The following is an 11558-nucleotide window of genomic DNA, read 5'->3' as shown; positions in this document are numbered from 1 at the left end:
ACTTCATCTTTGCAGGCTCAGGCTATTTGCTGATATTCTGACTTAGTTATGTGCTCCTCTTTCCACTTTCTATACTTGTCCTTTTTATCTTTAAGTTTGTCAGAGAGTGCTGGTTTCTTTTGAGAGCTGTTGTTTTTCCTCTTTGTTGGTATTGTGCTATACTGTGCTTTTATTATCTGGTTTTTCAAAATTTCCCAAGCTTCTTGAGTTGTTTTCCCCTTGAGGATTCTCAGCCATGGAATTCTTCCCAAGCCCTCATTAAGTTTATTGAAATTAGCTCTCTTGAAGTCCAAGACTCTAGTTTGACTGTGTTCTATTGCTTGTGCTTCCATAATGTTGAATTCTAATACTGCATGATCACTTCCTCCCAGGGTTCCTATGACTTCAACACCTTCTATCATTTCATCTCTGTTAGTGAGAATTAGATCCAAAATGGCTAATCCCCTAGTTCCCTTCTCTACTTTTTGGGAGACAAAGTTGTCTCTAGGTTTGCCAGGAACCTGTTTGATCTTCCACTTGGTGCAGAGTTTGTCTCCCAGTTGATGTCAGGGTAGTTAAAATCCCCCATTACTATTGTGATGTGCTTCCTATATACCTTAGTTACTGACTAGCAAAAAGTTCATCTATTTCCTGTTTGGTTGGGTGGTCTGTAGTATACACCTATGGCAATGTCACTTTTTCCCCCTTTTATATTGACCCAAATGCATTCAAGACAGTTTTTATCATTGTTGTGCTCTATTTCTGTAGAGATGTAGTTATTTCTTATATAGAGAGCAACTCCACCTCCTCTTTTATTTGGTCTGTTTCTTTGTCCTATACAGTACATCTCATGATTGTATAACTGCAAAAATAAGTGCACTGTCATTGATTAGTCAGCTTATTTTTTGTCATTACATATTCATTTGACTGATAAAAATGTTCTGAAATGATTAAGAAGGTTTTCCATATTATATTTTTAATACGGTATATCTATTACAAATATACTCAGTTTGATTACTGTAAACTGACCAGCTAAATCAGAACCAGGTAAATGTTATGTTCCACATTTAAAAGTGATTATATATAGACACAAATGTTTGGATTACCACAATACATACTACACGGGGCAGCCCTTGAAGACCAGTCAAAAGCAGCAATGGTCAGAACGTAGCAACATCAACAGGATTCACCCAGGTAACCCTACTGTTGTGTGAAATACATTTGCTTCTACCTGCTTTCTAATGACAGTTCAAGGTGCCTGGTTATCACCTTTAAAGTCTTACATGGCATAGGATCAGATTACTTGCAAGACCTCCTTTATTATGTATGGTGGGCATGCTTTAATTCCCCTTTCTTAAATGTTGCAACCTGACGGGACCTTTTACATCTGCCTTCTCAGTAATCTGCCCTTTCAGCCTTCCAGAGGGCTGTGAATACCTGGCTCTTCCCCCAAGCATGGGGCTAGGATGGGGGTTGAGTTGTGAGATTGTTCAGTCTGGCACCTGGGAGATGGCTACCTTTGTTTTTAATTATGTTTTATGGCTTGTCGTGAGCTGCCCAGAGTCATTGTATGAGATAAACAGCCATGTAACTCTTGTAAATAATTTAATAAATTTGATGATGTGAAAATCTTTTTCTGCTTTATGAATTAAAATTATTTTTGCTTCATGCTGTGTATTTAGTTTTGATATGTATTCTCACATTAATAAAGAACTGTGCATAATTTTACAGAATTTCACTGGGAAATATCATTATTCAAAGTTTGTTGTATCTCCTCTTCAAATGGGTGCACTTAAAACCTTAGAATTTAAAGAGATGCATAATATCTTAAAGGATATTTGCTTTGTACAAGTTGAAGATACTCTTTGTTCGAGATATAAGAAAAATATCCTAATAGCTTAGTTATTTATTTGCAAAATAAAACTTACTTGGAAAATTATATAATATAATAATTTCACCTTTAGGATTTGCTAGAATGTTTTGGAGAAGGGGAGAGACTAAACAAAACTTTTTAAATATTTATGCAGAGAGGAAAATCTCAATATCCATTTTATAGAATGCTCAAATCTCTTACTAACATTCCTTATTTTCCCCAGTAGATGGCAATTTAAAATGGAGTTTAAGCTAAAATTTTACAAAAGCTATCAAAACATTGTCAAAAATAATAAACTGGAGCATCCCTTGAACACTATTGACATAGACAAAATCACCATTAATCAATTGCAAAAGGCAGTTTTACTTGGAGCAGCTTATATCATGTGACAATAACTTTAGCATCATCAAACAACATTACCTATCCCAGATTCTTGGGAAACTCAATAACTGCATAAAGATGCCAAATCCAGTCTATACATGTGGACGACTGTGTAATCTACCATAATAATAAGTCACACTTGTTCTTTTCTAAAGATGTATAATTTTTTAAAAATCAGAAAATATATCCAAAACAGAAAAAAATATATTTCTTCCTATGAACTGAAACCAAGTGGAGGAAAGACAATTTAGTGTAAAATCTGCACCCAGCACTAGTATTAGATGGACACAGTTGCTCAGTTTATAAGCTGCCCTTAGCCCATTAATCAGTGAGTCAATAATTCGCCGATCAGTTGTCACTGAATTTAAAAACAAAATCAAATATTATAAACTAACGTAATAACTTTGTGAAAGGAAGCTAGGGTACAAAGCTCTAAAGTTAAGCAGAGGATTGAGGGACCTTGATTCCAAGTCTTCTTCTGAATTCATGGCAATATGTAAATTCCTCTTCTAAAGATTTGTTTTTAATCCACTTCCTCTTATTTGGAAGAAAATTATGTCCTTTGTGGTTGAGACTGTACGAATGGTGAAGTCTTCTCCAGTGGTGGGATTCAAATATGTGAACAACTGGTTCTCTGTGTGGATGCCACTTCTGGAAGTCCATTCTGGGCCTGGGCAACAAAAAATTAGCTACTGGTTCTGCCAAAGTGGTGCGAATTGGTTGAATCCCACCACTGGTCTTCACCTGAAAATATCTCCATGTTCCACTTCCAGGATCTTTACAGCAATTGTAAGGATCCAACCTAAAGCTTTATTTTTTAAAAAAGAGATAGAAAAACAGAGACATGTTAGAGATGGCACCGATATACCTCTCTTGGTAGGACATTCAGTGCTTGAGGCACTATTGTACAATTTAAGAAGATATTTAGTGCAGAAGTTTTCAAGCAGAGCATAAAAAAGAAAGGGAGGGGAAAATATTCTAGAATTAACAGCCAGAGAATGCCAATTCACTTGGGGTTTCAGGTTTGTTTTGAACATTTATTTCATGATGTTGCAAGTTTAGTAATCTTGATTACCTTAAGGAAAAGTCAGGGAACTGAAAAAAACATTTAACTGCTGGGAGCTCTCATTGCTTTGCTTCAGGAATGTGATCCTGAGGAACAGAATAAAGAGTAAATCTGTACCAACCAGACTGGGAATTTCAGACTCCTGTTCAAAATACCTTCAAGTGGCCAGAGTTTCATGAGCTAGGCAAATCTTGCAAGTTATGAAATTTTGGTTCCAATGCATTGAACTGTTTTAAAAAGTAAAAATATTCCATAAATGATTTATTTTTACCACTTATTCTGTGAAACGGTGCCCATCTGGAAGGGTTGCTGGCCTCTGCCTTAACAAGTGTTTTTCCTGTTCAACATTGGGAATCATAACATATGAAGAACGGCTGCAGGACTTGGGTTTGGCTAGTCTAAAGAAAAAAAGAAACAGGAGAGACATGATAGCAGTGTTCCAGTATTTGAGGGGCTGCCACAAAGAAGAGGGCATCAAACTATTCTCCAAAGCACAAGAGAGCAGGACAAGAAACAATGGTTGGAAACTGATCAAAGAGAAAAGTAATCTAGAATTAAGGGGAAACTTCCTAACAGTGAGAACAATTAACCAGTGGAACAGCTTGCCTCCAGAAATCGTGGGTGCTCCATCACTGGAGGTTTTTAAGAAGAGACTAGACAGTCACTTGTCTGAAATAGTATAGGTTCTCCTGCTAGAGCAGAAGGCTGGACTAGAAGACCTGCAAGGTCCCTTCCAGATCTATTCTACTCTATATTATATTTTCATATTTTGTTCCCTTTTAATGGTGGCATATGGCTGGTCAAATTCAGAAATAATTTACAGTTTGTGCTCATCTTCTAGATTTTCAAGGATAGTTTTACAATTTTTTAGTGTATTTGTTTTACAGATGGTTTTTAATTTAGTTTGTGCACTTTTGTTCATAAAATTTTGATTTTTATAATCAATTTCTCATACCTGTGATACATTGCTAAGATATGTATACTGAATAAAAAAATAGAAAGATAAAATATAAATGACAGATTAAAAGAGGTGGCCTAGAACTGGTTTTCTTTTGGTTTGCAAAAGCTTTCCCTAATTGATTCTTACATACCACCCATAAATGTGTTGCATTGTTAGTTAGTATTACCATTAGTGATTAGATACTTCCACATTCTTTTAGATCTATAGATCTAATAAATAAAGTGATAAATAAGTTTACAGTTTGGGCTTCCAGCCATAAAGCTACCCTTCCACTGCTTGTTTTCCTTTGCTCCTGATTATATCATCTTTCTGGCATTTGCTTTGGCACATGTTAATCTAAATTAACAAGTATCTTCCAAGTAAGATACAACATACTTACTTTAATTTAAAAGAAAAAGCTCCCTATAGGTCATGTCATTCTACCTTTTACACAACCATCTTGAAAATCTTACAAATAGAGAGTTAAAAGGATCAGATATTCCATATGTGTTTGTAAAATAAAATAAATAAAAATGAAATAAAATAAAATAATAGAATAATCAATGTTTATCGAAAGGGCCTGATTATAGTTAATCAGAACAGAGCTGAAAGGGACCTTGGAGATTCTACCCTTTCAGATAGATGGCTGTCCAGTCTTTTCTTAAAAACCTCCAGTGATGGAGCATCCACGATTTCTGGAGGCAAGCTGTTCCATTGGTTAATTGTCCTCAATGTTAGGAAGTTTCTCCTTAATTCCAGGTCGCTTCTGTCCTTGATTAGTTTCTATTGTTTCTTGTCTTGCCTTCTGGTGCTTTGGAAAATTAGTTGACTCCCTCCTCTTCGCGGCAGCTCCTCAAACACTGGAATACTGCTATCATGTCCCCCTCCCCCCCAGTCCTTCTTTTCTCTGGACTAGCCAAACCCAATTCCTGCAACTGTTCTTCGTGTTTTTTGTCTCCAGACAAAAAAGTCATCTTAGTTGTTCTTCTTTGATTATGTGGGAAAGAGCTTTCTTTAGTATTGCTCACAAATGGTGGAACATTCCTTTTCTTAGGTTTATTTCTCTATTTGAAGTATTTCCACCTTGTTCTTCTGCCTAAAGATTTCCAGATCTGTTCACAAATAATATAAAGATGTCATTCTCCAACTCTCAGGCTCAGAATCACAAAATAATATAAAAAAGTAATTCTCCAATTCTCAGACTCAAGAGTCTCACAGGAAGGAAAGGGGAAGGAATGGATGGAAAAAGGAAACTTCTCATGGCCTTTGAATATAGGAAATACAGTAATGATTGTATTATATTACTGTTCTGCATCCTTTTTCTGTGACCAAAAGTTTTTCATAAATAAAGGTAGTCCTCAACTTACAACCACAATTGGGACCAGAATACCTGTTGCTAAACAACGTGGTTGTTAAATGAGTCTTGTCCAGTTTTGCCACCTTTTTGCCATGGTTGTTAAGTGAATCAACAAAATCCTTAAGTGAATTAGCCAGTTGGAAAGGTCACAAGCGGTGAGCATGTGATCCCGGGACTCTGCAACCATTGGAAATACATGCCATTGCCAAGCTCCCAAATTGTGATCACATGATTGTGGAGATGCTGCAATGGTCATAGGTACGAGGACTGGCTGTCACTTTTTTCAGTGTTGTAACTTCGGTCACTAAATGAACTATAAGTCAAGGACCACCTGTAGAGGTAATTCTATTAGGAACAGCTTTATGTATTATTTATTAGGATTTATTTAATTCCCACCTTTATTTTGTGTACAAAATGGTCTCTCTTTCTATTTTCCTCACAAGGACTACCGAGAGTAGGTGACTTACTGGAAAACTATGAAAAATTAGAATATATGTAAAGAAAGTATTCTAAATCAAACAGTTCTTCAAGCCTCCTGGTTGCTATGCCAACCTATTTTTCCCAAGTTTGTGTACTGCTGACTGAAATAAATTGTGGCTGGACTAACAATCAGTGGAATGATTTGCCTCCAGAAGTTGTGGGTGCTCCAACGCTGGAGGTTTTTAAAGAAGAGATTGGACAACCATTTGTCTGAAATAGTAGGGGTTTCCTGCTTGAGCAGGGGGACTAGAAGACTCCCAAAGTCCCTTCCAACTCTAATTCTGACTAGATAATCCCAAATGTTACTTCTGACCCTTACAATCTATCTTTCTGTGGGAACAATCCAGAGAAAAGAAATATTTTTGGGACTATTAAAAGGCAGAATATATTTCCCAAAAGAAATAATGGAGAATATCTTTTAAAAAGGCAGAAACGTCTCCACGCACCCCCCCCCCTCCAGCCAGACAACTCAGCAGAAACCAGCTTTTAGAAATGCAAATGTAATAATCCATTCAAGAAGGTTGGAGCCCTCCAGCTAGAAGCTGAAGAGATCAGGAAGACAAAGACCCTTAAAATCTACATACCCCACCCAAACTCTAAGACAGGACATAATAGGATTAACCCACCACCATCAGAATACCAGAAAGGCACACTCAGACTCCGGTCAAAGTACATGATACAGGAAATACAAAGCCTCAAACATGGTATCTAATCAGGGTGAAAGGGGGAGGAGAAAGAAAAATGTGACAATTTTTGATAGAGCTTCCATGGACAAGTGTAGTCTATCTGATACAGGACAAATGATTTTTTTTCTTTCTTTTCTTTCCTCCACTTTTAAGCTGTGAAAGCAAATACATTTTTATGTAGCTTCCCAGTTTTGTAAGATCTTATTCTGGGAATTATAAAGAAATGGGAAAGCAACTTTTTGGCAGACGAAAGGATTGAGGGTGTTTAGCAAATAAAGCCCAATTGGTATGAAAGGAGGTAAAATATCTAGAATATATTATAGTTGAAGGGGAAAGGAAAATAGATAGTAAAAGGATTAAGGATATAGTAGATTTATAATTACCAAACAACAAAAATGATCTTAAGGGGATTCTGTGGTTATCACAAGGTACTGCAAGAATGGTGATCCAAAAACTATATGAGGGGAAATATTGGGGAATTAAAGCATAGGTAGAAATGTATTTGAAATTCTATGCTACCCTTGGATTTATGGGATAGCCCAAAGGGCTACAGAGGGATGTTTGATATGTAAAAGGGTTAATAAAGGATTAAGGCTCCCAAAGGAGGGAGACAAATAGCTAAATGTAGAACAAGTACTGGAGTCTTTGTCTTCTCTTTGACAGGAAGGCTTGGTGGCGCAAACAACTCCTTTTGGAATTTCCAGTCCATAAGATCCAGCTGGGACAGTGGGTGCTGAATCATAAATGGAAGGAGGAACTTCTACAACCAAAGAAGGGAAGTTCCTTATATTAAATCTGCTGTCCGGAGGGCTGAGAAGGGTTGGACTCACTACACATGAGCAAAGGTGGTGACTGGACCTGAAAGAGGGTGGACGGTTATTCCAGGACAAGGACTGAAAGCCACGTTTAAAAGGACTTGAATGGGTAGTGGACCAGAACCCCTACCTATTTTGAATATCTCTATTAGAATTTCAGGTGACCCCAGACGAAGAACAAAGATGTTGGTGGTGACTCATCAGAGAAATAAAAGTTGTTTGTTACAAATAAAATGAATAACTAAGTCAGAAGTCATACCATTAGAAACTGAAAATGTAGAATTGTACATTGTAAGAATTAGGTGGTAGATGTGTTACCTCTGTAATAGCTAGTGATTATTGTTATTGTTATTGTTATTGTTTTAATTGTGGATCAATTTGTGGGTGTGAAATACTGTGTAATAATCATGAGGGGTGGATTCTACTTCTAATATTACTGAAGACAACACACCAGAACAGCCTGGGAAATAAAGGTAAAAATTTGTTTGTGGGATTTAAAGGTAGCTGACAATCATGAAGCAGTGATGGACATTGCAAAAGGAATCAGGAATGTGGCCAAAGCTCCTGAACAAAAGTATGAAAATATGTGGGGTGATTGGAGTTGGTTAACAAATTGGCTTCCCAATTTTGGGTGGTTAAAACAAATATTTATAGGACTAGTGTTTATAGTTGTGATAGGTATTATGTGTTGTGTCTGTCTCCAATGTTTACCCTGCTGTATTTCATTTTGCACCAAAACATTGGGGTCAGTAGCGAAAAACATCTCTGGAGAAGATGTACAGATTCAATTTATGTTATCTAATATAGCCAAAAATGAAGATTCATCAGAGTATACAGAAATACAGGGGGGATTGATAAATATACATCAACATGATAAATCTTCAGAGACAGTTAAACCTACAATACAATGGAAACTAATTGAATAAGAAAAATACAGATGGTGAGAGTCAGGAAGAGATTAAGGAAGTAAGATAAACCATATAGGCAAAAATAGTTGAGTCTGAGAAAGGAAGAGGGAAGTCATAAAATAGATAGTTTTTTTTAAAGGAAATGGCTAGCCAGGAAGGAAGGTTGAATGGAAAATAAGCTGAATAAGATAAGAAGAGAGGCACATTGAATTGAAAAGCAGGAAAAGAACTTATTGTTTAAAATGGAGATATAAATATATACTAAGTTTAAAATAACCATTTACATGTCTATGTGAATATGATTTAGTATGTTATCAGGAAATGTGTATAGGCAGACGGAAAGAGTGTAACCTCATACTACCTCAGCCAATGGGGAAAGAGGAGGGCTGTAGCGACCGGTGATAGGAATGAATAAAAGAAGGAGATATTTTGGGTTAAAACTTTGGAGCGAACCAAGCTTTGATAGCTTCTCTCCCCGCTTATTGCAATAAACGAAACAAAAGGCCTTCACTGTGTCTTGGCTGGTTATTGGTCAGGCGAGCTTGCCTCTGGTCATGAAGGAAAGTAGCCAGGAGCACATAACAAACAGGAACAGGAAACAACCTCAAGAGCCCCATAAGGTATAAAAACCCAATCCCTACTACATGTGTTCTCTTTTCTTCCAGAGCCATCTTTCTGCCTGGCTCTCTTCTTCAATAAACTACAACCTTCTTTCTAAAGCAATCGCCATGTTGTTTATTCCCGGCTTGGACTGGACCCTGATGAAGACTTTTCCTTCAACATTTCTGTGATACCATGAAAGAGATACTTTAGCCTTTCAGTATTTGGCAGCCAATACTGAACATTTTTTAGACATCTCATGCTGCCTACTTTATAATTTGTCAGGAAAATGAATTAATTGCCTAGATTTCATGTTGAAATTTATCTGAAGAAACTTGGTGTAGCAAATCTGCTTAGAGATAATCCTGCCTGACTCAAAAAAGAAAGATTGCTGCTAGGCAATGGGGAGGGAAACAGCACAATTCCTACATTGTCCCTGACCCAAAGGCACACACCAGCTTGAACTCAGAATCAGCAGGCAGCTGGATGGAACATCTGGTCAGCAATACAGACTTCTAATAAATGGATGCAACTTCTCTGCCAATCTAATTCAGAGGAACCTGGTGTGCAAAACAGGACAAACACTCCTATGCTGTTTCTGTTACACATGCCAAATAAGCATTTTCATTTAGAATGAAGTCCAGAATAAGTAATGTATTCCCAGTATTCCCAGCTGGTATTAAAAAGTAAGATTTTTGAGCTGGAAAACCTACTATCTCCAAAAGCATCATTTCATTTCTCAGAGTAGAATTGGAAAGAAAACACACATTAGCTTGTTTTCGTTGCCCTGTTCAGCATGGTTCAGTTATTTCTGCTCACCAGTCTTGAGGATTTGAAGCTTTTTTATTCCTATTTAGTGTTTCCAGGTTTTTTTTAATGAATAACTTTTATTAAAGGATTTTCCAAAAATTTTATAAAACAATACTGAAAAAGAAACATTGGAGTAAAAGCAAAAGTTTATAAAAGAGATAAAAGAAAAAGTGGCCACAAAAAAGCAAGAAAAATATATCTAAAGAAGCAATGTCCAATCTTTTATGAAGCAATTAGAAACATTAGTTATCATTGCCATAGTTCCCTAATGAATATATATATATATATATATATATATAGTTCCTTTCTTCCTATAAACAAAACTTTTAAATCAATAAATTCCAAAATCAGCAGTTCATTTTTATCCATTTTCAGTAAAGAGTCCATACAAGTAGTCCATGACATACCATAATTGAGCCTGCCCATTATGGTCATTATGTCATAAAATTCGTAAAATGGGCTGCTCACATGACCAATGCAGTTTTAGAATGTTTTCTCCAGCAGTCCGTAAGCAAGCATGGTGGTCATTAAACAAATCAGTGATTCACTATGGGTGTGCTTTTGCTGAAAACTGACTTTGACAAACAAAAGTAAATGGGGAAAGCTAGATTCACTTAATAACTATGTGATTCACTTAACAACTGCAATGATCGCTTAAAACTGTGTCAAAAAATGACATTAAAAAGGTGGGATTCAACCATCTTAGGATAGCAAGCCCAGGCCCAGCCCAGCCTGATGGGGTAAACTGTATTTTAGTGAGGGGAGAACAACAAAGGACAGGCACAGTAGATAGTATTAATCTGCTATTAGTCTAGATTTTGTCCCACAGATTTTGCGTAGTTGTGCTGCAGATATTTAAACCCTAGAATTCAATTCCGCATAAATTTCAGTTCTTAATTTGGGCCATGGTTAGCCTAATTGAGTTTTTGTGGTGAGAATAAGGCCACCATGAATACTGATTGCAGTGTTATTTTATTAGGACAGTCAAATATTCCAAGCAGGAGCAGTCTATCTGAGTACAGGTAGTCCTCAATTTACAATTGAGCCCAAAATTTATGTTGCTAAGCAAGACAATTGTTAAGTGAATTTTGCCGCATTTTATGATTTTCTTTTTGCCATAGTTAAGTGAATCATTGCAATTGTTAGCTCACCTTTTTCAGTGTTTTTGTAACTTTGAACAGTCACTAAACAAACAGTTGTAAGTTGAGGACTACCTGTACCAGTAGTAAGAATTTAGTGATCTTTCAGCTGCTCCTTTCACCCTCCCACTTACCTTCAGGAAAACAAAGCGTCTACCTTGAGCAACTGAAATTATTTTATCTCCTGGGTCAACACACTGCATTTAAAAACGCTGAAGCAAAAATAAGTATGCTCAGAGACACCGTCTTCCTGCTTTTTAATCTGCACAGCTTTGTACAGGTAGCTCTCGACTTAAGACCACAACTGAGCCCAAAACATATGTTGCTAAGTGAGATAGTCATTAAGTTAACTTTGCCCACTTTGTGACCTTTCTTGCCATGCTGCGGTTGTTAAGTTAGTAACATGGTTATTAAGTGAATCTGGCTTCCCCCATTGACTTTGCTTGTCAGAAAATCAATCACATGATCCCAGGACACTGCAACCATCGTAAATGTGAATCACTTGCCAAGCATACAAGTTTTGA

Source organism: Crotalus tigris, unplaced genomic scaffold (genome assembly GCF_016545835.1).
Source record: "Crotalus tigris isolate CLP2741 ecotype Arizona unplaced genomic scaffold, ASM1654583v1 scf7180000017663.5292952, whole genome shotgun sequence".
In the NCBI taxonomy this organism is placed as follows: Eukaryota; Metazoa; Chordata; class Lepidosauria; order Squamata; family Viperidae; genus Crotalus; species Crotalus tigris.
This window is presented reverse-complemented; position numbering follows the sequence as displayed.